This window comes from Rhipicephalus microplus, unplaced genomic scaffold (assembly GCF_043290135.1).
Source record: "Rhipicephalus microplus isolate Deutch F79 unplaced genomic scaffold, USDA_Rmic scaffold_12, whole genome shotgun sequence".
In the NCBI taxonomy this organism is placed as follows: domain Eukaryota; kingdom Metazoa; phylum Arthropoda; class Arachnida; order Ixodida; family Ixodidae; genus Rhipicephalus; species Rhipicephalus microplus.
This window is the reverse complement of record NW_027464585.1, coordinates 10,474,944-10,502,308: the sequence shown is the minus strand read 5'-3', so window position 1 is coordinate 10,502,308 and position 27,365 is coordinate 10,474,944.

Genomic DNA, 27,365 nt, shown 5'->3' with positions numbered 1-27,365 from the left:
CGACTGTCTCCGTGGCGCAATTGGCTATGCGATCGGCTGTTAACGGAAAGGTTGGAGGTTCGAGCCCTCCCGGGAGTGGTGTGTTGCTTTTTTTTCTTTGGGCTGATAGCTTTGAAGATAAGTTCTGATGGCGGTGATAGTGGCGCAGGACTGTCTCCGTGGCGCAATTGGCTAGCGCGATCGGCTGTTAATCGAAAGGTTGGAGGTACGAGCCCACCCGGTGGTGGTGCGGCGCTTTTCTTTCTTTGGGCTGATAGCTTTGAAGATATGTTCTGACGGTTGTGAGATTGGAGCACGACTGTCTCCATGGCGCAATTGGCTATGCGATCGGCTGTTAACTGAAAGGTTGGAGGTTCGAGCCCTCCCGCGAGTAATGTGTTGCTTTTTTTCTTTGGGCTGATAGCTCTGAAGAAATGTTCTGCCGGTGGTTAGAGTGGAGCACGACTGTCTGCGTGGCGCAATTGGCTATGCGATCGGCTGTTAACGGAAAGGTTGGAGGTTCGAGCCCTCCCGGGAGTGGTGTGTTGCTTTTTTTCTTTGGGCTGATAGCTTTGAAGATAAGTTCTGATGGCGGTGAGAGTGGCGCAGGACTGTCTCCGTGGCGCAATTGGCTAGCGCGATCAGCTGTTAATCGAAAGGTTGGAGGTACGAGCCCACCCGGTGGTGGTGTGGCGCTTTTTTTTTCTTTGGGCTGATAGCTTTGAAGATATGTTCTGATGGTGGTGAGAATGGGGCACGACTGTCTCCGTGGCGCAATTGGCTAGCGCGATCAGCTGTTAACCGAAAGTTTGGAGGTTCGACCCCACCCGGTGGTGGTGCGGCGCTTTTTTTTCTTTGGGCTGATAGCTTTGAAGATTTGTCCTGATGGTGGTGAGAGTGGAGCACGACTGTCTCCGTGGTGCAATTGGCTAGCGCGATCGGCTGTTAAACGAAAGGTTGGAGGTACGAGCCCACCCGGTGGTGGTGCGACGCTTTTTTTGTTTGGGCTGATAGCTCTGAAGAAATGTTCTGACGATTGTGAGAGTGGAGCACGACTGTCTCCGTGGCGCAATTGGCTATGCGATCGGCTGTTAACTGAAACGTTAGAGGTTCGAGCCCTCCCGGGAGGGGTGTGTTGCTTTTTATTCTTTGGGCTGATAGCTTTGAATATATGTTCTGATGGTGGTGAGAGTGGAGCAGGACTGTCTCCGTGGCGCAATTGGCTAGTACCATCGGCTGTTAACCGAAAGGTTGGAGGTACGAGCCCATCCGGTTGTGGTGCGGCGCTTTTTTTCTTTGGGCTGATAGCTTTGAAGATATGTTCTGACGGTTATGAGATGGGAGCACGACTGTATCCATGGCGCAATTGGCTATGCGATCGGCTGTTAACTGAAAGGTTGGAGGTTCGAGCCCTCCCGCGAGTAATGTGTTGCTTTTTTTCTTTGGGCTGATAGCTCTGAAGAAATGTTCTGCCGGTGGTTAGAGTGGAGCACGACTGTCTCCGTGGCGCAATTGGCTATGCGATCGGCTGTTAACGGAAAGGTTGGAGGTTCGAGCCCTCCCGGGAGTGGTGTGTTGCTTTTTTTCTTTGGGCTGATAGCTTTGAAGATAAGTTCTGATGGCGGTGAGAGTGGCGCAGGACTGTCTCCGTGGCGCAATTGGCTAGCGCGATCGGCTGTTAATCGAAAGGTTGGAGGTACGAGCCCACCCGGTGGTGGTGCGGCGCTTTTTTTTCTTTGGGCTGATAGCTTTGAAGATATGTTCTGATGGTGGTGAGAATGGGGCACGACTGTCTCCGTGGCACAATTGGCTAGCGCGATCAGCTGTTAACCGAAAGGTTGGAGGTTCGACCCCACCCGGTGGTGGTTCGGCGCTTTTTTTTCTTTGGGCTGATAGCTTTGAAGATTTGTCCTGATGGTGGTGAGAGTGGAGCACGACTGTCTCCGTGGTGCAATTGGCTAGCGCGATCGGCTGTTAAACGAAAGGTTGGAGGTACGAGCCCACCCGGTGGTGGTGCGGCGCTTTTTTTTCTTTGGGCTGATAGCTTTGAAGATATGTTCTGATGGTGGTGAGAGTGGAGCACGACTGTCTCCGTGGCGCAATTGGCTATTCGATCGGCTGTTAACTGAAAGGTTGGATGTTCGTGCCCTCCCGGGAGTGGTGTGTTGCTTTTTTTTCTTTGGGCTAATAGCTTTGAAGATCGGTTCTCATGGTGGTGAGAGTGGAGCAGGACTGTCTCTGTGGCGCAATTGGCTACCGCGATAGGCTGTTAACCGAAAGGTTGCAGGTACGAGCCAATCGGGGGAGGTTAGGCTCTTTTTTTTTCTTTAGGCTGATAGCTTTGAAGATATGTTCTGATGGTGGTGAGAGCGGAGCACGACTGTCTCCATGGCGCAATTGCCTAGCGCGATCGGCTGTTAACCGAAAGGTTGGAGGTACGAGCCCAGCTGGTGGTGGTGCGACGCTTTTTTCTGTTTGGGCTGATAGCTCTGAAGAAATGTTCTGACGATGGTGAGAGTGGAGCACGACTGTCTCCATGGCGCAATTGGCTATGCGATCGGCTGTTAACTGAAACGTTAGAGGTTCGAGCCCTCCCGGGAGGGGTGTGTTGCTTTTTATTCTTTGGGCTGATAGCTTTGAAGATATGTTCTGGTGGTGGTGAGAGTGGAGCAGGACTGTCTCCGTGGCGCAATTGGCTAGTACCATCGGCTGTTAACCGAAAGGTTGGAGGTACGAGCCCATCCGGTTGTGGTGCGGCGCTTTTTTTCTTTGGGCTGATAACTTTGAAGATATGTCCTGATGGTGGTGAGAGTGGAGGACGACTGTCTCCGTGGTGCAATTGGCTAGCGCGATCGGCTGTTAAACGAAAGGTTGGAGGTACGAGCCCACCCGGTGGTGGTGCGGCGCTTTTTTTTCTTTGGGCTGATAGCTTTGAAGATATGCTCTGATGGTGGTGAGAGTGGAGCACGACTGTCTCCGTGGCGCAATTGGCTATTCGATCGGCTGTTAACTGAAAGGTTGAATGTTCGAGCCCTCCCGGGAGTGGTGTGTTGCTTTTTTTTCTTTGGGCTGATAGCTTTGAAGATAGGTTCTCATGGTGGTGAGAGTGGAGCAGGACTGTCTCCGTGACGCAATTGGCTACCGCGATAGGCTGTTAACCGAAAGGTTGCAGGTACGAGCCACCCGGGGAGGTCAGGCGCTTTTTTTTCTTTAGGCTGATAGCTTTGAAGATATGTTCTGATGGTGGTGAGAGCGGAGCACGACTGTCTCCGTGGCGCAATTGGCTAGCGCGATCGGCTGTTAACCAAAAGGTTGGAGGTACGAGCCCACCCGGTGGTGGTGCGACGCTTTTTTTGTTTGGGCTGATAGCTCTGAAGAAATGTTCTGACGATTGTGAGAGTGGAGCACGACTGTCTCCGTGGCGCAATTGGCTATGCGATCGGCTGTTAACTGAAACGTTGGAGGTTCGAGCCCTCCCGGGAGTGGTGTGTTGCTTTTTATTCTTTGGGCTGATAGCTTTGAAGATATGTTCTGGTGGTGGTGAGAGTGGAGCAGGACTGTCTTCGTGGCGCAATTGGCTAGTACTATCGGCTGTTAACCGAAATGTTGGAGGTACGAGCCCATCCGGTTGTGGTGCGGCGCTTTTTTTTCTTTGGGCTGATAGCTTTGAAGATATGTTCTGATGGTGGTGAGAGTGGAGCACGACTGTCTCCGTGGCGCAATTGGCTATTCGATCGGCTGTTAACTGAAAGGTTGAATGTTCGAGCCCTCCCGGGAGTGGTGTGTTGCTTTTTTTTCTTTGGGCTGATAGCTTTGAAGATAGGTTCTCATGGTGGTGAGAGTGGAGCAGGACTGTCTCCGTGGCGCAAGTGGCTAGCGCGATCGGCTGTTAACCGAAAGGTTGGAGGCACGAGCCCACCCGGTGGTGGTGCGGCGCTTTTTTTTCTTTGGGCTGATAGCTGTGAAGAAATGTTCTGACACTGGTGAGAGTGGAGCACGACTGTCTCCGTGGCGCAATTGGCTGGCGCGATTGGCTGTTAACCGAAAGTTTGGAAGTACGAGCCCACATGGTGTTGGTGCGGCGAATTTTTTTCTTTGGGCCGATAGCTTTGAAGATATGCTCTGATGGTGGTGAGAGTGGAGCACGACTGTCTCCGTGGCGCAATCGGCTAGCGCGATCGGCTGTTAACCGAAAGGTTGGAGGTACGAGCCCACCCGGTGGAGGTGCGGCGCTTCTTTTTCTTTGGGCTGATAGCTTTGAAGATATCTTCTGATGGTGGTGAGAGTGGAGCACGACTGTCTCCGTGGCGCAATTGGCTAGCGCGATGGGCTGTTAACCGAGAGGTTGGAGGTTCGAGCCCCCCCGGTGTTGGTGCGGCGCTTTTTTTCCTTTGGGCTGATAGCTCTGAAGAAATGTTCTGACGGTTGTGAGAGTGGAGCACGACTGTATGGCGCAATTGGCTATGCGATCGGCTGTTAACTGAAAGGTTGGAGGTTCGAGTCTCCCGCGAGTAGTGTGTGGCTTTTTTTCTTTGGGCTGATATCTTTGAAGATATGTTGTGTTTGTGGTGACAGTGGAGCGGGACTATCTCTGTGGCGAAATTGGCTACTGCGATCGGCTGTTAACCAAAAGGTTGGAGGTTCGAGCCCACCCGGTGGTGGTGCGGCGCTTTTTTTCTTTGGGCTGATAACTTTGAAGATATGTTCTAATGGGGCTGAGAGTGGAGCACGACTGTCTCTGTGGCGCAATTGGCTAGCGCGATCGGCTGTTAACCGAAAGGTTGGAGGTACGAGCCCACCCGGTGGTGGTGCGGCGCTTTTTTTCTTTGGGCTGATAGCTCTGAAGAAATGTTCTGCCGGTGGTTAGAGTGGAACACGACTGTCTCCGTGGCGCAATTGGCTATGCGATCGGCTGTTAACGGAAAGGTTGGAGGTTGGAGCCCTACCGGGAGTGGTGTGTTGCTTTTTTTTTTCTTTGGGCTGATAGCTTTGAAGATATGTTCTGATGGCGGTGAGTGGCGCAGGACTGTCTCCGTGGCGCAATTGGCTAGCGCGATCGGCTGTTGATCGAAAGGTTGGAGGTACGAGCCCTCCCGGTGGTGGTGCGGCGCTTTTTTTCTTTGGGCTGATAGCTTTGAAGATATGTTCTGATGGTGGTGAGAGTGGAGCGCGACTGTCTCCGTGGCGCAATTGGCTAGCGCGACCGGCCTTTAACCGAAAGGATGGAGGTTCGAGCCAACCCGGTGGGGGGGCGGCGCTTTTTTTTCTTTTGGCTGATAGCTTTGAAGATATGTTCTGATGGTGGTGAGAGTGGAGCACGACTGTCTCCGTGGCACAATTGGCTAGCGCGATCGGCTGTTAACCGAAAGGTTGGAGGTACGAGCCCACCCGGTGGTGGTGCGGCGCTTTTCTTTCTTTGGGCTGATAGCTTTGAAGATATGTCCTGATGGTGGTGAGAGTGGAGCACGACTGTCTCCGTGGTGCAATTGGCTAGCGCGATCGGCTGTTAAACGAAAGGTTGGAGGTACGAGCCCACCCGGTGGTGGTGCGGCGCTTTTTTTTCTTTGGGCTGATAGCTTTGAAGATATGTTCTGATGGTGGTGAGAGTGGAGCACGGCTGTCTCCGTGGCGCAATTGGCTATTCGATCGGCTGTTAACTGAAAGGTTGGATGTTCGTGCCCTCCCGGGAGTGGTGTGTTGCTTTTTTTTCTTTGGGCTGATAGCTTTGAAGATAGGTTCTCATGGTGGTGAGAGTGGAGCAGGACTGTCTCTGTGGCGCAATTGGCTACCGCGATAGGCTGTTAACCGAAAGGTTGCAGGTACGAGCCAACCGGGGGAGGTGAGGCGCTTTTTTTTTCTTTAGGCTGATAACTTTGAAGATATGTTCTGATGGTGGTGAGAGCGGAGCACGACTGTCTCCGTGGCGCAATTGCCTAGCGCGATCGGCTGTTAACCGAAAGGTTGGAGGTACGAGCCCAGCTGGTGGTGGTGCGACGCTTTTTTTTTGTTTGGGCTGATAGCTCTGAAGAAATGTTCTGACGATGGTGAGAGTGGAGCACGACTGTATGGCGCAATTGGCTATGCGATCGGCTGTTAACTGAAAGGTTGGAGGTTCGAGTCTCCCGCGAGTAGTGTGTGGCTTTTTTTCTTTGGGCTGATAGCTTTGAAGATATGTTGTGTTTGTGGTGACAGTGGAGCGGGACTATCTCTGTGGCGAAATTGGCTACTGCGATCGGCTGTTAACCAAAAGGTTGGAGGTTCGAGCCCACCCGGTGGTGGTGCGGCGCTTTTTTTCTTTGGGCTGATAACTTTGAAGATATGTTCTAATGGGGCTGAGAGTGGAGCACGACTGTCTCTGTGGCGCAATTGGCTAGCGCGATCGGCTGTTAACCGAAAGGTTGGAGGTACGAGCCCACCCGGTGGTGGTGCGGCGCTTTTTTTCTTTGGGCTGATAGCTCTGAAGAAATGTTCTGCCGGTGGTTAGAGTGGAACACGACTGTCTCCGTGGCGCAATTGGCTATGCGATCGGCTGTTAACGGAAAGGTTGGAGGTTGGAGCCCTACCGGGAGTGGTGTGTTGCTTTTTTTTTTCTTTGGGCTGATAGCTTTGAAGATATGTTCTGATGGCGGTGAGTGGCGCAGGACTGTCTCCGTGGCGCAATTGGCTAGCGCGATCGGCTGTTGATCGAAAGGTTGGAGGTACGAGCCCTCCCGGTGGTGGTGCGGCGCTTTTTTTCTTTGGGCTGATAGCTTTGAAGATATGTTCTGATGGTGGTGAGAGTGGAGCGCGACTGTCTCCGTGGCGCAATTGGCTAGCGCGACCGGCCTTTAACCGAAAGGATGGAGGTTCGAGCCAACCCGGTGGGGGGGCGGCGCTTTTTTTTCTTTTGGCTGATAGCTTTGAAGATATGTTCTGATGGTGGTGAGAGTGGAGCACGACTGTCTCCGTGGCACAATTGGCTAGCGCGATCGGCTGTTAACCGAAAGGTTGGAGGTACGAGCCCACCCGGTGGTGGTGCGGCGCTTTTCTTTCTTTGGGCTGATAGCTTTGAAGATATGTCCTGATGGTGGTGAGAGTGGAGCACGACTGTCTCCGTGGTGCAATTGGCTAGCGCGATCGGCTGTTAAACGAAAGGTTGGAGGTACGAGCCCACCCGGTGGTGGTGCGGCGCTTTTTTTTCTTTGGGCTGATAGCTTTGAAGATATGTTCTGATGGTGGTGAGAGTGGAGCACGGCTGTCTCCGTGGCGCAATTGGCTATTCGATCGGCTGTTAACTGAAAGGTTGGATGTTCGTGCCCTCCCGGGAGTGGTGTGTTGCTTTTTTTTCTTTGGGCTGATAGCTTTGAAGATAGGTTCTCATGGTGGTGAGAGTGGAGCAGGACTGTCTCTGTGGCGCAATTGGCTACCGCGATAGGCTGTTAACCGAAAGGTTGCAGGTACGAGCCAACCGGGGGAGGTGAGGCGCTTTTTTTTTCTTTAGGCTGATAACTTTGAAGATATGTTCTGATGGTGGTGAGAGCGGAGCACGACTGTCTCCGTGGCGCAATTGCCTAGCGCGATCGGCTGTTAACCGAAAGGTTGGAGGTACGAGCCCAGCTGGTGGTGGTGCGACGCTTTTTTTTTGTTTGGGCTGATAGCTCTGAAGAAATGTTCTGACGATGGTGAGAGTGGAGCACGGCTGTCTCCATGGCGCAATTGGCTATGCGATCGGCTGTTAACTGAAACGTTGGAGGTTCGAGCCCTCCCGGGAGTGGTGTGTTGCTTTTTATTCTTTGGGCTGATAGCTTTGAAGATATGTTCTGGTGGTGGTGAGAGTGGAGCAGGACTGTCTCCGTGGCGCAATTGGCTAGTACCATCGGCTGTTAACCGAAAGGTTGGAGGTACGAGCCCATCCGGTTGTGGTGCGGCGCTTTTTTTCTTTGGGCTGATAACTTTGAAGATATGTCCTGATGGTGGTGAGAGTGGAGCACGACTGTCTCCGTGGTGCAATTGGCTAGCGCGATCGGCTGTTAAACGAAAGGTTGGAGGTACGAGCCAACCCGGTGGTGGTGTGGCGCTTTTTTTTCTTTGGGCTGATAGCTTTGAAGATATGTTCTGATGGTGGTGAGAGTGGAGCACGACTGTCTCCTTGGCGCAATTGGCTATTCGATTGGCTGTTAACTGAAAGGTTGAATGTTCGAGCCCTCCCGGGAGTGGTGTGTTGCTTTTTTTTCTTTGGGCTGATAGCTTTGAAGATAGGTTCTCATGGTGGTGAGAGTGGAGCAGGACTGTCTCCGTGACGCAATTGGCTACCGCGATAGGCTGTTAACCGAAAGGTTGCAGGTACGAGCCACCCGGGGAGGTCAGGCACTTTTTTTTCTTTAGGCTGATAGCTTTGAAGATATGTTCTGATGGTGGTGAGAGCGGAGCACGACTGTCTCCGTGGCGCAATTGGCTAGCGCGATCGGCTGTTAACCAAAAGGTTGGAGGTACGAGCCCACCTGGTGGTGGTGCGACGCTTTTTTTGTTTGGGCTGATAGCTCTGAAGAAATGTTCTGACGATGGTGAGAGTGGAGCACGACTGTCTCCGTGGCGCAATCGGCTATGCGATCGGCTGTTAACTGAAACGTTGGAGGTTCGAGCCCTCCCGGGAGTGGTGTGTTGCTTTTTATTCTTTGGGCTGATAGCTTTGAAGATATGTTCTGGTGGTGGTGAGAGTGGAGCAGGACTGTCTCCGTGGCGCATTTGGCTAGTACCATCGGCTGTTAACCGAAATGTTGGAGGTACGAGCCCATCCGGTTGTGGTGCGGCGCTTTTTTTTCTTTGGGCTGATAGCTTTGAAGATATGTTCTGATGGTGGTGAGAGTGGAGCACGACTGTCTCCGTGGCGCAATTGGCTATTCGATCGGCTGTTAACTGATGGTTGAATGTTCGAGCCCTCCCGGGAGTGGTGTGTTGCTTTTTTTTCTTTGGGCTGATAGCTTTGAAGATAGGTTCTCATGGTGGTGAGAGTGGAGCAGGACTGTCTCCGTGACGCAATTGGCTACCGCGATAGGCTGTTAACCGAAAGGTTGCAGGTACGAGCCACCCGGGGAGGTCAGGCGCTTTTTTTTCTTTAGGCTGATAGCTTTGAAGATATGTTCTGATGGTGGTGAGAGCGGAGCACGACTGTCTCCGTGGCGCAATTGGCTAGCGCGATCGGCTGTTAAACGAAAGGTTGGAGGTACGAGCCCACCCGGTGGTGGTGCGGCGCTTTTTTTTCTTTGGGCTGATAGCTTTGAAGATATGTTCTGATGGTGGTGAGAGTGGAGCACGACTGTCTCCGTGGCGCAATTGGCTGTTCGATCGGCTGTTAACTGAAAGGTTGAATGTTCGAGCCCTCCCGGGAGTGGTGTGTTGCTTTTTTTTCTTTGGGCTGATAGCTTTGAAGATAGGTTCTCATGGTGGTTAGAGTGGAGCAGGACTGTCTCCGTGACGCAATTGGCTACCGCGATAGGCTGTTAACCGAAAGGTTGCAGGTACGAGCCACCCGGGGAGGTCAGGCGCTTTTTTTTCTTTAGGCTGATAGCTTTGAAGATATGTTCTGATGGTGGTGAGAGTGGAGCACGACTGTGTTCGTGGCGCAATTGGCTATGCGATCGGCTGTTATTTGAAAGGTTGGAGGTTCAAGCCCACCCAGTGGTGGTGCGGCGCTTTTTTTTCTTTGAGCTGATAGCTTTGAAGATTTGTTCTGATGGCGGTGAGAGTGGAGCACGACTGTCTCCGTGGCGCAAGTGGCTAGCGCGATCGGCTGTTAACCGAAAGGTTGGAGGCACGAGCCCACCCGGTGGTGGTGCGGCGCTTTTTTTTCTTTGGGCTGAAAGCTGTGAAGAAATGTTCTGACGCTGGTGAGAGTGGAGCACGACTGTCTCCGTGGCGCAATTGGCTGGCGCGATTGGCTGTTAACCGAAAGTTTGGAAGTACGAGCCCACATGGTGTTGGTGCGGCGAATTTTTTTCTTTGGGCCGATAGCTTTGAAGATATGTTCTGCTGGTGGTGAGAGTGGAGCACGACTGTCTCCGTGGCGCAATCGGCTAGCGCGATCGGCTGTTAACCGAAAGGTTGGAGGTACGAGCCGACCCGGTGGAGGTGCGGCGCTTCTTTTTCTTTGGGCTGATAGCTTTGAAGATATCTTCTGATGGTGGTGAGAGTGGAGCACGACTGTCTCCGTGGCGCAATTGGCTAGCGCGATGGGCTGTTAACCGAGAGGTTGGAGGTTCGAGCCCACCCGGTGTTGGTGCGGCGCCTTTTTTCCTTTGGGCTGATAGCTCTGAAGAAATGTTCTGACGGTTGTGAGAGTGGAGCACGACTGTATGGCGCAATTGGCTATGCGATCGGCTGTTAACTGAAAGGTTGGAGGTTCGAGTCTCCCGCGAGTAGTGTGTGGCTTTTTTTCTTTGGGCTGATAGCTTTGAAGATATGTTGTGTTTGTGGTGACAGTGGAGCAGGACTATCTCTGTGGCGAAATTGGCTACTGCGATCGGCTGTTAACCAAAAGGTTGGAGGTTCGAGCCCACCCGGTGGTGGTGCGGCGCTTTTTTTCTTTGGGCTGATAACTTTGAAGATATGTTCTAATGGGGCTGAGAGTGGAGCACGACTGTCTCTGTGGCGCAATTGGCTAGCGCGATCGGCTGTTAACCGAAAGGTTGGAGGTACGAGCCCACCCGGTGGTGGTGCGGCGCTTTTTTTCTTTGGGCTGATAGCTCTGAAGAAATGTTCTGCCGGTGGTTAGAGTGAAACACGACTGTCTCCGTGGCGCAATTGGCTATGCGATCGGCTGTTAACGGAAAGGTTGGAGGTTGGAGCCCTACCGGGAGTGGTGTGTTGCTTTTTATTCTTTGGGCTGATAGCTTTGAAGATATGTTCTGGTGGTGGTGAGAGTGGAGCAGGACTGTCTCCGTGGCGCAATTGGCTAGTACCATCGGCTGTTAACCGAAAGGTTGGAGGTACGAGACCATCCGGTTGTGGTGCGGCACTTTTTTTCTTTGGGCTGATAACTTTGAAGATATGTCCTGATGGTGGTGAGAGTGGAGCACGACTGTCTCCGTGGTGCAATTGGCTAGCGCGATCGGTTGTTAAACGAAAGGTTGGAGGTACGAGCCCACCCGGTGGTGGTGCGGCGCTTTTTTTTCTTTGGGCTGATAGCTTTGAAGATATGCTCTAATGGTGGTGAGAGTGGAGCACGACTGTCTCCGTGGCGCAATTGGCTATTCGATCGGCTGTTAACTGAAAGGTTGAATGTTCGAGCCCTCCCGGGAGTGGTGTGTTGCTTTTTTTTCTTTGGGCTGATAGCTTTGAAGATAGGTTCTCATGGTGGTGAGAGTGGAGCAGGACTGTCTCCGTGACGCAATTGGCTACCGCGATAGGCTGTTAACCGAAAGGTTGCAGGTACGAGCCACCCGGGGAGGTCAGGCGCTTTTTTTTCTTTAGGCTGATAGCTTTGAAGATATGTTCTGATGGTGGTGAGAGCGGAGCACGACTGTCTCCGTGGCGCAATTGGCTAGCGCGATCGGCTGCTAACCAAAAGGTTGGAGGTACGAGCCCACCTGGTGGTGGTGCGACGCTTTTTTTGTTTGGGCTGATAGCTCTGAAGAAATGTTCTGACGATGGTGAGAGTGGAGCACGACTGTCTCCGTGGCGCAATTGGCTATGCGATCGGCTGTTAACTGAAACGTTGGAGGTTCGAGCCCTCCCGGGAGTGGTGTGTTGCTTTTTATTCTTTGGGCTGATAGCTTTGAAGATATGTTCTGGTGGTGGTGAGAGTGGAGCAGGACTGTCTCCGTGGCGCAATTGGCTAGTACCATCGGCTGTTAACCGAAATGTTGGAGGTACGAGCCCATCCGGTTGTGGTGCGGCGCTTTTTTTCTTTGGGCTGATAGCTTTGAAGATATGTTCTGATGGTGGTGAGAGTGGAGCACGACTGTCTCCGTGGCGCAATTGGCTATTCGATCGGCTGTTAACTGAAAGGTTGAATGTTCGAGCCCTCCCGGGAGTGGTGTGTTGCTTTTTTTTCTTTGGGCTGATAGCTTTGAAGATAGGTTCTCATGGTGGTGAGAGTGGAGCAGGACTGTCTCCGTGACGCAATTGGCTACCGCGATAGGCTGTTAACCGAAAGGTTGCAGGTACGAGCCACCCGGGGAGGTCAGGCGCTTTTTTTTCTTTAGGCTGATAGCTTTGAAGATATGTTCTGATGGTGGTGAGAGCGGAGCACGACTGTCTCCGTGGCGAAATTGGCTAGCGCGATCGGCTGTTAAACGAAAGGTTGGAGGTACGAGCCCACCCGGTGGTGGTGCGGCGCTTTTTTTTCTTTGGGCTGATAGCTTTGAAGATATGTTCTAATGGTGGTGAGAGTGGAGCACGACTGTCTCCGTGGCGCAATTGGCTGTTCGATAGGCTGTTAACTGAAAGGTTGAATGTTCGAGCCCTCCCGGGAGTGGTGTGTTGCTTTTTTTTTCTTTGGGCTGATAGCTTTAAAGATAGGTTCTCATGGTGGTGAGAGTGGAGCAGGACTGTCTCCGTGACGCAATTGGCTACCGCGATAGGCTGTTAACCGAAAGGTTGCAGGTACGAGCCACCCGGGGAGGTCAGGCGCTTTTTTTTCTTTAGGCTGATAGCTTTGAAGATATGTTCTGATGGTGGTGAGAGTGGAGCACGACTGTGTTCGTGGCGCAATTGGCTATGCGATCGGCTGTTATTTGAAAGATTGGAGGTTCAAGCCCACCCAGTGGTGGTGCGGCGCTTTTTTTTCTTTGAGCTGATAGCTTTGAAGATTTGTTCTGATGGCGGTGAGAGTGGAGCACGACTGTCTCCGTGGCGCAAGTGGCTAGCGCGATCGGCTGTTAACCGAAAGGTTGGAGGCACGAGCCCACCCGGTGGTGGTGCGGCGCTTTTTTTTCTTTGGGCTGATAGCTGTGAAGAAATGTTCTGACGCTGGTGAGAGTGGAGCACGACTGTCTCCGTGGCGCAATTTGCTGGCGCGATTGGCTGTTAACCGAAAGTTTGGAAGTACGAGCCCACATGGTGTTGGTGCGGCGAATTTTTTACTTTGGGCCGATAGCTTTGAAGATATGTTCTGCTGGTGGTGAGAGTGGAGCACGACTGTCTCCGTGGCGCAATCGGCTAGCGCGATCGGCTGTTAACCGAAAGGTTAGAGGTACGAGCCCACCCGGTGGAGGTGCGGCGCTTCTTTTTCTTTGGGCTGATAGCTTTGAAGATATCTTCTGATGGTGGTGAGAGTGGAGCACGACTGTCTCCGTGGCACAATTGGCTAGCGCGATGGGCTGTTAACCGAGAGGTTGGAGGGTCGAGCCCACCCGGTGTTGGTGCGGCGCTTTTTTTCCTTTGGGCTGATAGCTCTGAAGAAATGTTCTGACGGTTGTGAGAGTGGAGCACGACTGTAAGGCGCAATTGGCTATGCGATCGGCTGTTAACTGAAAGGTTGGAGGTTCGAGTCTCCCGCGAGTAGTGTGTGGCTTTTTTTCTTTGGGCTGATAGCTTTGAAGATATGTTGTGTTTGTGGTGACAGTGGAGCAGGACTATCTCTGTGGCGAAATTGGCTACTGCGATCGGCTGTTAACCAAAAGGTTGGAGGTTCGAGCCCACCCGGTGGTGGTGCGGCGCTTTTTTTCTTTGGGCTGATAACTTTGAAGATATGTTCTAATGGGGCTGAGAGTGGAGCACGACTGTCTCTGTGGCGCAATTGGCTAGCGCGATCGGCTGTTAACCGAAAGGTTGGAGGTACGAGCCCACCCGGTGGTGGTGCGGCGCTTTTTTTCTTTGGGCTGATAGCTCTGAAGAAATGTTCTGCCGGTGGTTAGAGTGGAACACGACTGTCTCCGTGGCGCAATTGACTATGCGATCGGCTGTTAACGGAAAGGTTGGAGGTTGGAGCCCTACCGGGAGTGGTGTGTTGCTTTTTTTTCTTTGGGCTGATAGCTTTGAAGATATGTTCTGATGGCGGTGAGTGGCGCAGGACTGTCTCCGTGGCGCAATTGGCTAGCGCGATCGGCTGTTGATCGAAAGGTTGGAGGTACGAGCCCTCCCGGTGGTGGTGCGGCGCTTTTTTTCTTTGGGCTGATAGCTTTGAAGATATGTTCTGATGGTGGTGAGAGTGGAGCGCGACTGTCTCCGTGGCGCAATTGGCTAGCGCGACCGGCCTTTAACCGAAAGGATGGAGGTTCGAGCCAACCCGGTGGGGGGGCGGCGCTTTTTTTTCTTTTGGCTGATAGCTTTGAAGATATGTTCTGATGGTGGTGAGAGTGGAGCACGACTGTCTCCGTGGCACAATTGGCTAGCGCGATCGGCTGTTAACCGAAAGGTTGGAGGTACGAGCCCACCCGGTGGTGGTGCGGCGCTTTTCTTTCTTTGGGCTGATAGCTTTGAAGATATGTTCTGACGGTTGTGAGATTGGAGCACGACTGTCTCCATGGCGCAATTGGCTATGCGATCGGCTGTTAACTGAAACGTTCGAGGTTCGAGCCCTCCCGGGAGTGGTGTGTTGCTTTTTATTCTTTGGGCTGATAGCTTTGAAGATATGTTCTGGTGGTGGTGAGAGTGGAGCAGGACTGTCTCCGTGGCGCAATTGGCTAGTACCATCGGCTGTTAACCGAAAGGTTGGAGGTACGAGCCCATCCGGTTGTGGTGCGGCGCTTTTTTTCTTTGAACTGATAACTTTGAAGATATGTCCTGATGGTGGTAAGAGTGGAGCACGACTGTCTCCGTGGTGCAATTGGCTAGCGCGATCGGCTGTTAAACGAAAGGTTGGAGGTACGAGCCCACCCGGTGGTGGTGCGGCGCTTTTTTTTCTTTGGGCTGATAGCTTTGAAGATATGTTCTGATGGTGGTGAGAGTGGAGCACGACTGTCTCCGTGGCGCAATTGGCTATTCGATCGGCTGTTAACTGAAAGGTTGGATGTTCGTGCCCTCCCGGGAGTGGTGTGTTGCTTTTTTTTCTTTGGGCTGATAGCTTTGAAGATTGGTTCTCATGGTGGTGAGAGTGGAGCAGGACTGTCTCTGTGGCGCAATTGGCTACCGCGATAGGCTGTTAACCGAAAGGTTGCAGGTACGAGCCAACCGGGGGAGGTGAGGCGCTTTTTTTTCTTTAGGCTGATAGCTTTGAAGATATGTTCTGATGGTGGTGAGAGCGGAGCACGACTGTCTCCGTGGCGCAATTGCCTAGCGCGATCGGCTGTTAACCGAAAGGTTGGAGGTACGAGCCCAGCTGGTGGTGGTGCGACGCTTTTTTTTGTTTGGGCTGATAGCTCTGAAGAAATGTTCTGACAATGGTGAGAGTGGAGCACGACTGTCTCCATGGCGCAATTGGCTATGCGATCGGCTGTTAACTGAAACGTTGGAGGTTCGAGCCCTCCCGGGATTGGTGTGTTGCTTTTTATTCTTTGGGCTGATAGCTTTGAAGATATGTTCTGGTGGTGGTGAGAGTGGAGCAGGACTGTCTCCGTGGCGCAATTGGCTAGTACCATCGGCTGTTAACCGAAAGGTTGGAGGTACGAGCCCATCCGGTTGTGGTGCGGCACTTTTTTTCTTTGGGCTGATAACTTTGAAGATATGTCCTGATGGTGGTGAGAGTGGAGCACGACAGTCTCCGTGGTGCAATTGGCTAGCGCGATCGGCTGTTAAACGAAAGGTTGGAGGTACGAGCCCACCCGGTGGTGGTGTGGCGCTTTTTTTTCTTTGGGCTGATAGCTTTGAAGATATGTTCTGATGGTGGTGAGAGTGGAGCACGACTGTCTCCGTGGCGCAATTGGCTATTCGATCGGCTGTTAACTGAAAGGTTGAATGTTCGAGCCCTCCCGGGAGTGGTGTGTTGCTTTTTTTTCTTTGGGCTGATAGCTTTGAAGATAGGTTCTCATGGTGGTGAGAGTGGAGCAGGACTGTCTCCGTGACGCAATTGGCTACCGCGATAGGCTGTTAACCGAAAGGTTGCAGGTACGAGCCACCCGGGGAGGTCAGGCACTTTTTTTTCTTTAGGCTGATAGCTTTGAAGATATGTTCTGATGGTGGTGAGAGCGGAGCACGACTGTCTTCGTGGCGCAATTGGCTAGCGCGATCGGCTGTTAACCAAAAGGTTGGAGGTACGAGCCCACCTGGTGGTGGTGCGACGCTTTTTTTGTTTGGGCTGATAGCTCTGAAGAAATGTTCTGACGATGGTGAGAGTGGAGCACGACTGTCTCCGTGGCGCAATTGGCTATGCGATCGGCTGTTAACTGAAACGTTGGAGGTTCGAGCCCTCCCGGGAGTGGTGTGTTGCTTTTTATTCTTTGGGCTGATAGCTTTGAAGATATGTTCTGGTGGTGGTGAGAGTGGAGCAGGACTGTCTCCGTGGCGCAATTGGCTAGTACCATCGGCTGTTAACCGAAATGTTGGAGGTACGAGCCCATCCGGTTGTGGTGCGGCGCTTTTTTTTCTTTGGGCTGATAGCTTTGAAGATATGTTCTGATGGTGGTGAGAGTGGAGCACGACTGTCTCCGTGGCGCAATTGGCTATTCGATCGGCTGTTAACTGAAAGGTTGAATGTTCGAGCCCTCCCGGGAGTGGTGTGTTGCTTTTTTTTCTTTGGGCTGATAGCTTTGAAGATAGGTTCTCATGGTGGTGAGAGTGGAGCAGGACTGTCTCCGTGACGCAATTGGCTACCGCGATAGGCTGTTAACCGAAAGGTTGCAGGTACGAGCCACCCGGGGACGTCAGGCGGTTTTTTTTCTTTAGGCTGATAGCTTTGAAGATATGTTCTGATGGTGGTGAGAGCGGAGCACGACTGTCTGCGTGGCGCAATTGGCTAGCGCGATCGGCTGTTAAACGAAAGGTTGGAGGTACGAGCCCACCCGGTGGTGGTGCGGCGCTTTTTTTTCTTTGGGCTGATAGCTTTGAAGATATGTTCTGATGGTGGTGAGAGTGGAGCACGACTGTCTCCGTGGCGCAATTGGCTGTTCGATCGGCTGTTAACTGAAAGGTTGAATGTTCGAGCCCTCCCGGGAGTGGTGTGTTGCTTTTTTTTCTTTGGGCTGATAGCTTTGAAGATAGGTTCTCATGGTGGTTAGAGTGGAGCAGGACTGTCTCCGTGACGCAATTGGCTACCGCGATAGGCTGTTAACCGAAAGGTTGCAGGTACGAGCCACCCGGGGAGGTCAGGCGCTTTTTTTTCTTTAGGCTGATAGCTTTGAAGATATGTTCTGATGGTGGTGAGAGTGGAGCACGACTGTGTTCGTGGCGCAATTGGCTATGCGATCGGCTGTTATTTGAAAGGTTGGAGGTTCAAGCCCACCCAGTGGTGGTGCGGCGCTTTTTTTTCTTTGAGCTGATAGCTTTGAAGATTTGTTCTGATGGCGGTGAGAGTGGAGCACGACTGTCTCCGTGGCGCAAGTGGCTAGCGCGATCGGCTGTTAACCGAAAGGTTGGAGGTACGAGCCCACCTGGTGGTGGTGCGACGCTTTTTTTGTTTGGGCTGATAGCTCTGAAGAAATGTTCTGACGATGGTGAGAGTGGAGCACGACTGTCTCCGTGGCGCAATTGGCTATGCGATCGGCTGTTAACTGAAACGTTGGAGGTTCGAGCCCTCCCGGGAGTGGTGTGTTGCTTTTTATTCTTTGGGCTGATAGCTTTGAAGATATGTTCTGGTGGTGGTGAGAGTGGAGCAGGACTGTCTCCGTGGCGCAATTGGCTAGTACCATCGGCTGTTAACCGAAAGGTTGGAGGTACGAGCCCATCCGGTTGTGGTGCGGCGCTTTTTTTCTTTGAACTGATAACTTTGAAGATATGTCCTGATGGTGGTGAGAGTGGAGCACGACTGTCTCCGTGGTGCAATTGGCTAGCGCGATCGGCTGTTAAACGAAAGGTTGGAGGTACGAGCCCACCCGGTGGTGGTGCGGCGCTTTTTTTTCTTTGGGCTGATAGCTTTGAAGATATGTTCTGATGGTGGTGAGAGTGGAGCACGACTGTCTCCGTGGCGCAATTGGCTATTCGATCGGCTGTTAACTGAAAGGTTGGATGTTCGTGCCCTCCCGGGAGTGGTGTGTTGCTTTTTTTTCTTTGGGCTGATAGCTTTGAAGATTGGTTCTCATGGTGGTGAGAGTGGAGCAGGACTGTCTCTGTGGCGCAATTGGCTACCGCGATAGGCTGTTAACCGAAAGCTTGCAGGTACGAGCCAACCGGGGGAGGTGAGGCGCTTTTTTTTTTCTTTAGGCTGATAGCTTTGAAGATATGTTCTGATGGTGGTGAGAGCGGAGCACGACTGTCTCCGTGGCGCAATTGCCTAGCGCGATCGGCTGTTAACCGAAAGGTTGGAGGTACGAGCCCAGCTGGTGGTGGTGCGACGCTTTTTTTTGTTTGGGCTGATAGCTCTGAAGAAATGTTCTGACAATGGTGAGAGTGGAGCACGACTGTCTCCATGGCGCAATTGGCTATGCGATCGGCTGTTAACTGAAACGTTGGAGGTTCGAGCCCTCCCGGGATTGGTGTGTTGCTTTTTATTCTTTGGGCTGATAGCTTTGAAGATATGTTCTGGTGGTGGTGAGAGTGGAGCAGGACTGTCTCCGTGGCGCAATTGGCTAGTACCATCGGCTGTTAACCGAAAGGTTGGAGGTACGAGCCCAACCGGTTGTGGTGCGGCACTTTTTTTCTTTGGGCTGATAACTTTGAAGATATGTCCTGATGGTGGTGAGAGTGGAGCACGACAGTCTCCGTGGTGCAATTGGCTAGCGCGATCGGCTGTTAAACGAAAGGTTGGAGGTACGAGCCCACCCGGTGGTGGTGCGGCGCTTTTTTTTCTTTGGGCTGATAGCTTTGAAGATATGTTCTGATGGTGGTGAGAGTGGAGCACGACTGTCTCCGTGGCGCAATTGGCTATTCGATCGGCTGTTAACTGAAAGGTTGAATGTTCGAGCCCTCCCGGGAGTGGTGTGTTGCTTTTTTTTCTTTGGGCTGATAGCTTTGAAGATAGGTTCTCATGGTGGTGAGAGTGGAGCAGGACTGTCTCCGTGACGCAATTGGCTACCGCGATAGGCTGTTAACCGAAAGGTTGCAGGTACGAGCCACCCGGGGAGGTCAGGCACTTTTTTTTCTTTAGGCTGATAGCTTTGAAGATATGTTCTGATGGTGGTGAGAGCGGAGCACGACTGTCTTCGTGGCGCAATTGGCTAGCGCGATCGGCTGTTAACCAAAAGGTTGGAGGTACGAGCCCACCTGGTGGTGGTGCGACGCTTTTTTTGTTTGGGCTGATAGCTCTGAAGAAATGTTCTGACGATGGTGAGAGTGGAGCACGACTGTCTCCGTGGCGCAATTGGCTATGCGATCGGCTGTTAACTGAAACGTTGGAGGTTCGAGCCCTCCCGGGAGTGGTGTGTTGCTTTTTATTCTTTGGGCTGATAGCTTTGAAGATATGTTCTGGTGGTGGTGAGAGTGGAGCAGGACTGTCTCCGTGGCGCAATTGGCTAGTACCATCGGCTGTTAACCGAAATGTTGGAGGTACGAGCCCATCCGGTTGTGGTGCGGCGCTTTTTTTTCTTTGGGCTGATAGCTTTGAAGATATGTTCTGATGGTGGTGAGAGTGGAGCACGACTGTCTCCGTGGCGCAATTGGCTATTCGATCGGCTGTTAACTGAAAGGTTGAATGTTCGAGCCCTCCCGGGAGTGGTGTGTTGCTTTTTTTTCTTTGGGCTGATAGCTTTGAAGATAGGTTCTCATGGTGGTGAGAGTGGAGCAGGACTGTCTCCGTGACGCAATTGGCTACCGCGATAGGCTGTTAACCGAAAGGTTGCAGGTACGAGCCACCCGGGGACGTCAGGCGGTTTTTTTTCTTTAGGCTGATAGCTTTGAAGATATGTTCTGATGGTGGTGAGAGCGGAGCACGACTGTCTGCGTGGCGCAATTGGCTAGCGCGATCGGCTGTTAAACGAAAGGTTGGAGGTACGAGCCCACCCGGTGGTGGTGCGGCGCTTTTTTTTCTTTGAGCTGATAGCTTTGAAGATATGTTCTGATGGTGGTGAGAGTGGAGCACGACTGTCTCCGTGGCGCAATTGGCTGTTCGATCGGCTGTTAACTGAAAGTTTGAATGTTCGAGCCCTCCCGGGAGTGGTGTGTTGCTTTTTTTTCTTTGGGCTGATAGCTTTGAAGATAGGTTCTCATGGTGGTTAGAGTGGAGCAGGACTGTCTCCGTGACGCAATTGGCTACCGCGATAGGCTGTTAACCGAAAGGTTGCAGGTACGAGCCACCCGGGGAGGTCAGGCGCTTTTTTTTCTTTAGGCTGATAGCTTTGAAGATATGTTCTGATGGTGGTGAGAGTGGAGCACGACTGTGTTCGTGGCGCAATTGGCTATGCGATCGGCTGTTATTTGAAAGGTTGGAGGTTCAAGCCCACCCAGTGGTGGTGCGGCGCTTTTTTTTCTTTGAGCTGATAGCTTTGAAGATTTGTTCTGATGGCGGTGAGAGTGGAGCACGACTGTCTCCGTGGCGCAAGTGGCTAGCGCGATCGGCTGTTAACCGAAAGGTTGGAGGTACGAGCCCACCTGGTGGTGGTGCGACGCTTTTTTTGTTTGGGCTGATAGCTCTGAAGAAATGTTCTGACGATGGTGAGAGTGGAGCACGACTGTCTCCGTGGCGCAATTGGCTATGCGATCGGCTGTTAACTGAAACGTTGGAGGTTCGAGCCCTCCCGGGAGTGGTGTGTTGCTTTTTATTCTTTGGGCTGATAGCTTTGAAGATATGTTCTGGTGGTGGTGAGAGTGGAGCAGGACTGTCTCCGTGGCGCAATTGGCTAGTACCATCGGCTGTTAACCGAAATGTTGGAGGTACGAGCCCATCCGGTTGTGGTGCGGCGCTTTTTTTTCTTTGGGCTGATAGCTTTGAAGATATGTTCTGATGGTGGTGAGAGTGGAGCACGACTGTCTCCGTGGCGCAATTGGCTATTCGATCGGCTGTTAACTGAAAGGTTGAATGTTCGAGCCCTCCCGGGAGTGGTGTGTTGCTTTTTTTTCTTTGGGCTGATAGCTTTGAAGATAGGTTCTCATGGTGGTGAGAGTGGAACAGGACTGTCTCCGTGACGCAATTGGCTACCGCGATAGGCTGTTAACCGAAAGGTTGCAGGTACGAGCCACCCGGGGACGTCAGGCGGTTTTTTTTCTTTAGGCTGATAGCTTTGAAGATATGTTCTGATGGTGGTGACAGCGGAGCACGACTGTCTGCGTGGCGCAATTGGCTAGCGCGATCGGCTGTTAAACGAAAGGTTGGAGGTACGAGCCCACCCGGTGGTGGTGCGGCGCTTTTTTTTCTTTGGGCTGATAGCTTTGAAGATATGTTCTGATGGTGGTGAGAGTGGAGCACGACTGTCTCCGTGGCGCAATTGGCTGTTCGATCGGCTGTTAACTGAAAGGTTGAATGTTCGAGCCCTCCCGGGAGTGGTGTGTTGCTTTTTTTTCTTTGGGCTGATAGCTTTGAAGATAGGTTCTCATGGTGGTTAGAGTGGAGCAGGACTGTCTCCGTGACGCAATTGGCTACCGCGATAGGCTGTTAACCGAAAGGTTGCAGGTACGAGCCACCCGGGGAGGTCAGGCGCTTTTTTTTCTTTAGGCTGATAGCTTTGAAGATATGTTCTGATGGTGGTGAGAGTGGAGCACGACTGTGTTCGTGGCGCAATTGGCTATGCGATCGGCTGTTATTTGAAAGGTTGGAGGTTCAAGCCCACCCAGTGGTGGTGCGGCGCTTTTTTTTCTTTGAGCTGATAGCTTTGAAGATTTGTTCTGATGGCGGTGAGAGTGGAGCACGACTGTCTCCGTGGCGCAAGTGGCTAGCGCGATCGGCTGTTAACCGAAAGGTTGGAGGCACGAGCCCACCCGGTGGTGGTGCGGCGCTTTTTTTTCTTTGGGCTGAAAGCTGTGAAGAAATGTTCTGACGCTGGTGAGAGTGGAGCACGACTGTCTCCGTGGCGCAATTGGCTGGCGCGATGGGCTGTTAACCGAGAGGTTGGAGGTTCGAGCCCACCCGGTGTTGGTGCGGCGCTTTTTTTCCTTTGGGCTGATAGCTCTGAAGAAATGTTCTGACGGTTGTGAGAGTGGAGCACGACTGTATGGCGCAATTGGCTATGCGATCGGCTGTTAACTGAAAGGTTGGAGGTTCGAGTCTCCCGCGAGTAGTGTGTGGCTTTTTTTCTTTGGGCTGATAGCTTTGAAGATGTGTTTGTGGTGACAGTGGAGCAGGACTATCTCTGTGGCGAAATTGGCTACTGCGATCGGCTGTTAACCAAAAGGTTGGAGGTTCGAGCCCACCCGGTGGTGGTGCGGCGCTTTTTTTCTTTGGGCTGATAACTTTGAAGATATGTTCTAATGGGGCTGAGAGTGGAGCACGACTGTCTCTGTGGCGCAATTGGCTAGCGCGATCGGCTGTTAACCGAAAGGTTGGAGGTACGAGCCCACCCGGTGGTGGTGCGGCGCTTTTTTTCTTTGGGCTGATAGCTCTGAAGAAATGTTCTGCCGGTGGTTAGAGTGAAACACGGCTGTCTCCGTGGCGCAATTGGCTATGCGATCGGCTGTTAACGGAAAGGTTGGAGGTTGGAGCCCTACCGGGAGTGGTGTGTTGCTTTTTTTTCTTTGGGCTGATAGCTTTGAAGATATGTTCTGATGGCGGTGAGTGGCGCAGGACTGTCTCCGTGGCGCAATTGGCTAGCGCGATCGGCTGTTGATCGAAAGGTTGGAGGTACGAGCCCTCCCGGTGGTGGTGCGGCGCTTTTTTTCTTTGGGCTGATAGCTTTGAAGATATGTTCTGATGGTGGTGAGAGTGGAGCGCGACTGTCTCCGTGGCGCAATTGGGTAGCGCGACCGGCCTTTAACCGAAAGGATGGAGGTTCGAGCCAACCCGGTGGGGGGGCGGCGCTTTTTTTTTCTTTTGGCTGATAGCTTTGAAGATATGTTCTGATGGTGGTGAGAGTGGAGCACGACTGTCTCCGTGGCACAATTGGCTAGCGCGATCGGCTGTTAACCGAAAGGTTGGAGGTACGAGCCCACCCGGTGGTGGTGCGGCGCTTTTCTTTCTTTGGGCTGATAGCTTTGAAGATATGTTCTGACGGTTGTGAGATTGGAGCACGACTGTCTCCATGGCGCAATTGGCTATGCGATCGGCTGTTAACTGAAACGTTGGAGGTTCGAGCCCTCCCGGGAGTGGTGTGTTGCTTTTTATTCTTCGGGCTGATAGCTTTGAAGATATGTTCTGGTGGTGGTGAGAGTGGAGCAGGACTGTCTCCGTGGCGCAATTGGCTAGTACCATCGGCTGTTAACCGAAAGGTTGGAGGTACGAGCCCATCCGGTTGTGGTGCGGCGCTTTTTTTCTTTGGGCTGATAACTTTGAAGATATGCCCTGATGGTGGTGAGAGTGGAGCGCGACTGTCTCCGTGGTGCAATTGGCTAGCGCGATCGGCTGTTAAACGAAAGGTTGGAGGTACGAGCCCACCCGGTGGTGGTGCGGCGCTTTTTTTTCTTTGGGCTGATAGCTTTGAAGATATGTTCTGATGGTGGTGAGAGTGGAGCACGACTGTCTCCGTGGCGCAATTGGCTATTCGATCGGCTGTTAACTGAAAGGTTGAATGTTCGAGCCCTCCCGGGAGTGGTGTGTTGCTTTTTTTTCTTTGGGCTGATAGCTTTGAAGATAGGTTCTCATGGTGGTGAGAGTGGAGCAGGACTGTCTCCGTGACGCAATTGGCTACCGCGATAGGCCATTAACCGAAAGGTTGCAGGTACGAGCCACCCGGGGAGGTCTGGCGCTTTTTTTTCTTTAGGCTGATAGCTTTGAAGATATGTTCTGATGGTGGTGAGAGTGGAGCACGACTGTCTTCGTGGCGCAATTGGCTATGCGATCGGCTGTTATTTGAAAGGTTGGTGGTTCAAGCCCACCCAGTGGTGGTGCGGCGCTTTTTTTTCTTTGAGCTGATAGCTTTGAAGATTTGTTCTGATGGCAGTGAGAGTGGAGCACGACTGTCTCCGTGGCGCAAGTGGCTAGCGCGATCGGCTGTTAACCGAAAGGTTGGAGGCACGAGCCCATCCGGTGGTGGTGCGGCGCTTTTTTTTCTTTGGGCTGATAGCTCTGAAGAAATGTTCTGACGCTGGTGAGAGTGGAGCACGACTGTCTCCGTGGCGCAATTGGCTGGCGCGATTGGCTGTTTACCGAAAGTTTGGAGGTACGAGCCCACATGGTGTTGGTGCGGCGAATTTTTTTCTTTGGGCCGATAGTTTTGAAGATATGTTCTGCTGGTGGTGAGAGTGGAGCACGACTGTCTCCGTGGCGCAATCGGCTAGCGCGATCGGCTGTTAACCGAATGGTTGGAGGTACGAGCCCACCCAGTGGAGGTGCGGCGCTTCTTTTTCTTTGGGCTGATAGCTTTGAAGATATCTTTTGATGGTGGTGAGAGTGGAGCACGACTGTCTCCGTGGCGCAATTGGCTAGCGCGATGGGCTGTTAACCGAGAGGTTGGAGGTTCGAGCCCACCCGGTGTTGGTGCGGCGCTTTTTTTTCTTTGGGCTGATAGCTCTGAAGAAATGTTCTGACGGTTGTGAGAGTGGAGCACGACTGTATGGCGCAATTGGCTATGCGATCGGCTGTTAACTGAAAGGTTGGAGGTTCGAGTCTCCCGCGAGTAGTGTGTGGCTTTTTTTCCTTGGGCTGATAGCTTTGAAGATATGTTGTGTTTGTGGTGACAGTGGAGCAGGACTATCTCTGTGGCGAAACTGGCTACTGCGATCGGCTGTTAACCAAAAGGTTGGAGGTTCGAGCCCACCCGGTGGTGGTGCGGCGCTTTTTTTCTTTGGGCTGATAACTTTGAAGATATGTTCTAATGGGGCTGAGAGTGGAGCACCACTGTCTCTTTGGCGCAATTGGCTAGCGCGATCGGCTGTTAACCGAAAGGTTGGAGGTACGAGCCCACCCGGTGGTGGTGCGGCGCTTTTTTTCTTTGGGCTGATAGCTCTGAAGAAATGTTCTGCCGGTGGTTAGAGTGGAACACGACTGTCTCCGTGGCGCAATTGGCTATGCGATCGGCTGTTAACGGAAAGGTTGGAGGTTGGAGCCCTACCGGGAGTGGTGTGTTGCTTTTTTTCTTTGGGCTGATAGCTTTGAAGATATGTTCTGATGGCGGTGAGTGGCACAGGACTGTCTCCGTGGCGCAATTGTCTAGCGCGATCGGCTGTTTATCGAAAGGTTGGAGGTACGAGCCCTCCCGGTGGTGGTGCGGCGCTTTTTTTCTTTGGGCTGATAGCTTTGAAGATATGTTCTGATGGTGGTGAGAGTGGAGCGCGACTGTCTCCGTGGCGCAATTGGCTAGCGCGACCGGCCTTTAACCGAAAGGATGGAGATTCGAGCCAACCCGGTGGGGGGGCGGCGCTTTTTTTTTCTTTTGGCTGATAGCTTTGAAGATATGTTCTGATGGTGGTGAGAGTGGAGCACGACTGTCTCCGTGGCACAATTGACTAGCGCGATCGGCTGTTAACCGAAAGGTTGGAGGTACGAGCCCACCCGGTGGTGGTGCGGCGCTTTTCTTTCTTTGCGCTGATAGCTTTGAAGATATGTTCTGACGGTTGTGAGATTGGAGCACGACTGTCTCCATGGCGCAATTGGCTATGCGATCGGCTGTTAACTGAAAGGTTGGAGGTTCGAGCCCTCCCGCGAGTAATGTGTTGCTTTTTTTCTTTGGGCTGATAGCTTTGAAGATATGTTCTGTTGGTGGTGAGAGTGGAGCAGGACTATCTCCGTGGCGCAATTGGCAACCGCGATCGGCAGTTAACCGAAAGGTTGGAGGTTCGAGCCCACCCGGTGGTGGTGCGGCGCTTTTTTTTGGGCTGGTAACTTTGAAGATATGTTCTGATGGGGGTGAGAGTGGAGCACGACTGTCTCTGTTGCGCAATTGGCTAGCGCGATCGGCTGTTAACCGAAAGGTTGGAGGTACGAGCCCACCCGGTGGTGGTGCGGCGCTTTTTTTTCTTTGGGCTGATAGCTCTGAAGAAATGTTCTGCCTGTGGTTAGAGTGGAGCACGACTGTCTCCGTGGCGCAATTGGCTATGCGATCGGCTGTTAACGGAAAGGTTGGAGGTTCGAGCCCTCCCGGGAGTGGTGTGTTGCTTTTTTTTCTTTGCGCTGATAGCTTTGAAGATATGTTCTGATGGCGGTGAGAGTGGCGCAGGACTGTCTCCGTGGCACAATTGGCTAGCGCGATCGGCTGTTAATTGAAAGGTTGGAGGTACGAGCCCACCCGGTGGTGGTGCGGCGCTTTTTTTTTGGGCTGATAGCTTTGAAGATATGTTCTGATGGTGGTGAGAATGGGGCACGACTGTCTCCGTGGCGCGATTGGCTAGCGCGATCGGCTGTTAACCGAAAGGTTGGAGGTTCGACCCCACCCGGTGGTGGTGCGGCGCTTTTTTTTCTCTGGGCTGATAGCTTTGAAGATATGTCCTGATGGTGGTGAGAGTGGAGCACGACTGTCTCCGTGGTGCAATTGGCTAGCGCGATCGGCTGGTAAACGAAAGGTTGGAGGTACGAGCCTAACCGGTGGTGGTGCGGCGCTTTTTTTTCTTTGGGCTGATAGCTTTGAAGATATGTTCTGATGGTGGTGAGAGTGGAGCACGACTGTCTCCGTGGCGTAATTGGCTATTCGATCGGCTGTTAACTGAAAGGTTGGATGTTCGAGCCCTCCCGGGAGTGGTGTGTTGCTTTTTTTTCTCTGGGCTGATAGCTTTGAAGATAGGTTCTCATGGTGGTGAGAGTGGAGCACGACTGTCTCCGTGGCGCAATTGGCTAGCGCGATGGGCTGTTAACCGAGAGGTTGGAGGTTCGAGCCCACCCGGTGTTGGTGCGGCGCTTTTTTTCCTTTGGGCTGATAGCTCTGAAGAAATGTTCTGACGGTTGTGAGAGTGGAGCACGGCTGTATGGCGCAATTGGCTATGCGATCGGCTGTTAACTGAAAGGTTGGAGGTTCGAGTCTCCCACGAGTAGTGTGTGGCTTTTTTTCCTTGGGCTGATAGCTTTGAAGATATGTTGTGTTTGTGGTGACAGTGGAGCAGGACTATCTCTGTGGCGAAATTGGCTACTGCAATCGGCTGTTAACCAAAAGGTTGGAGATTCGAGCCCACCCGGTGGTGATGCGGCGCTTTTTTTCTTTGGGCTGATAACTTTGAAGATATGTTCTAATGGGGCTGAGAGTGGAGCACGACTGTCTCTGTGGCGCAATTGGCTAGCGCGATCGGCTGTTAACCGAAAGGTTGGAAGCACGAGCCCACCCGGTGGTGGTGCGGTGCTTTTTTTCTTTGGGCTGATAGCTCTGAAGAAATGTTCTGCCGGTGGTTAGAGTGGAACACGACTGTCTCCGTGGCGCAATTGGCTATGC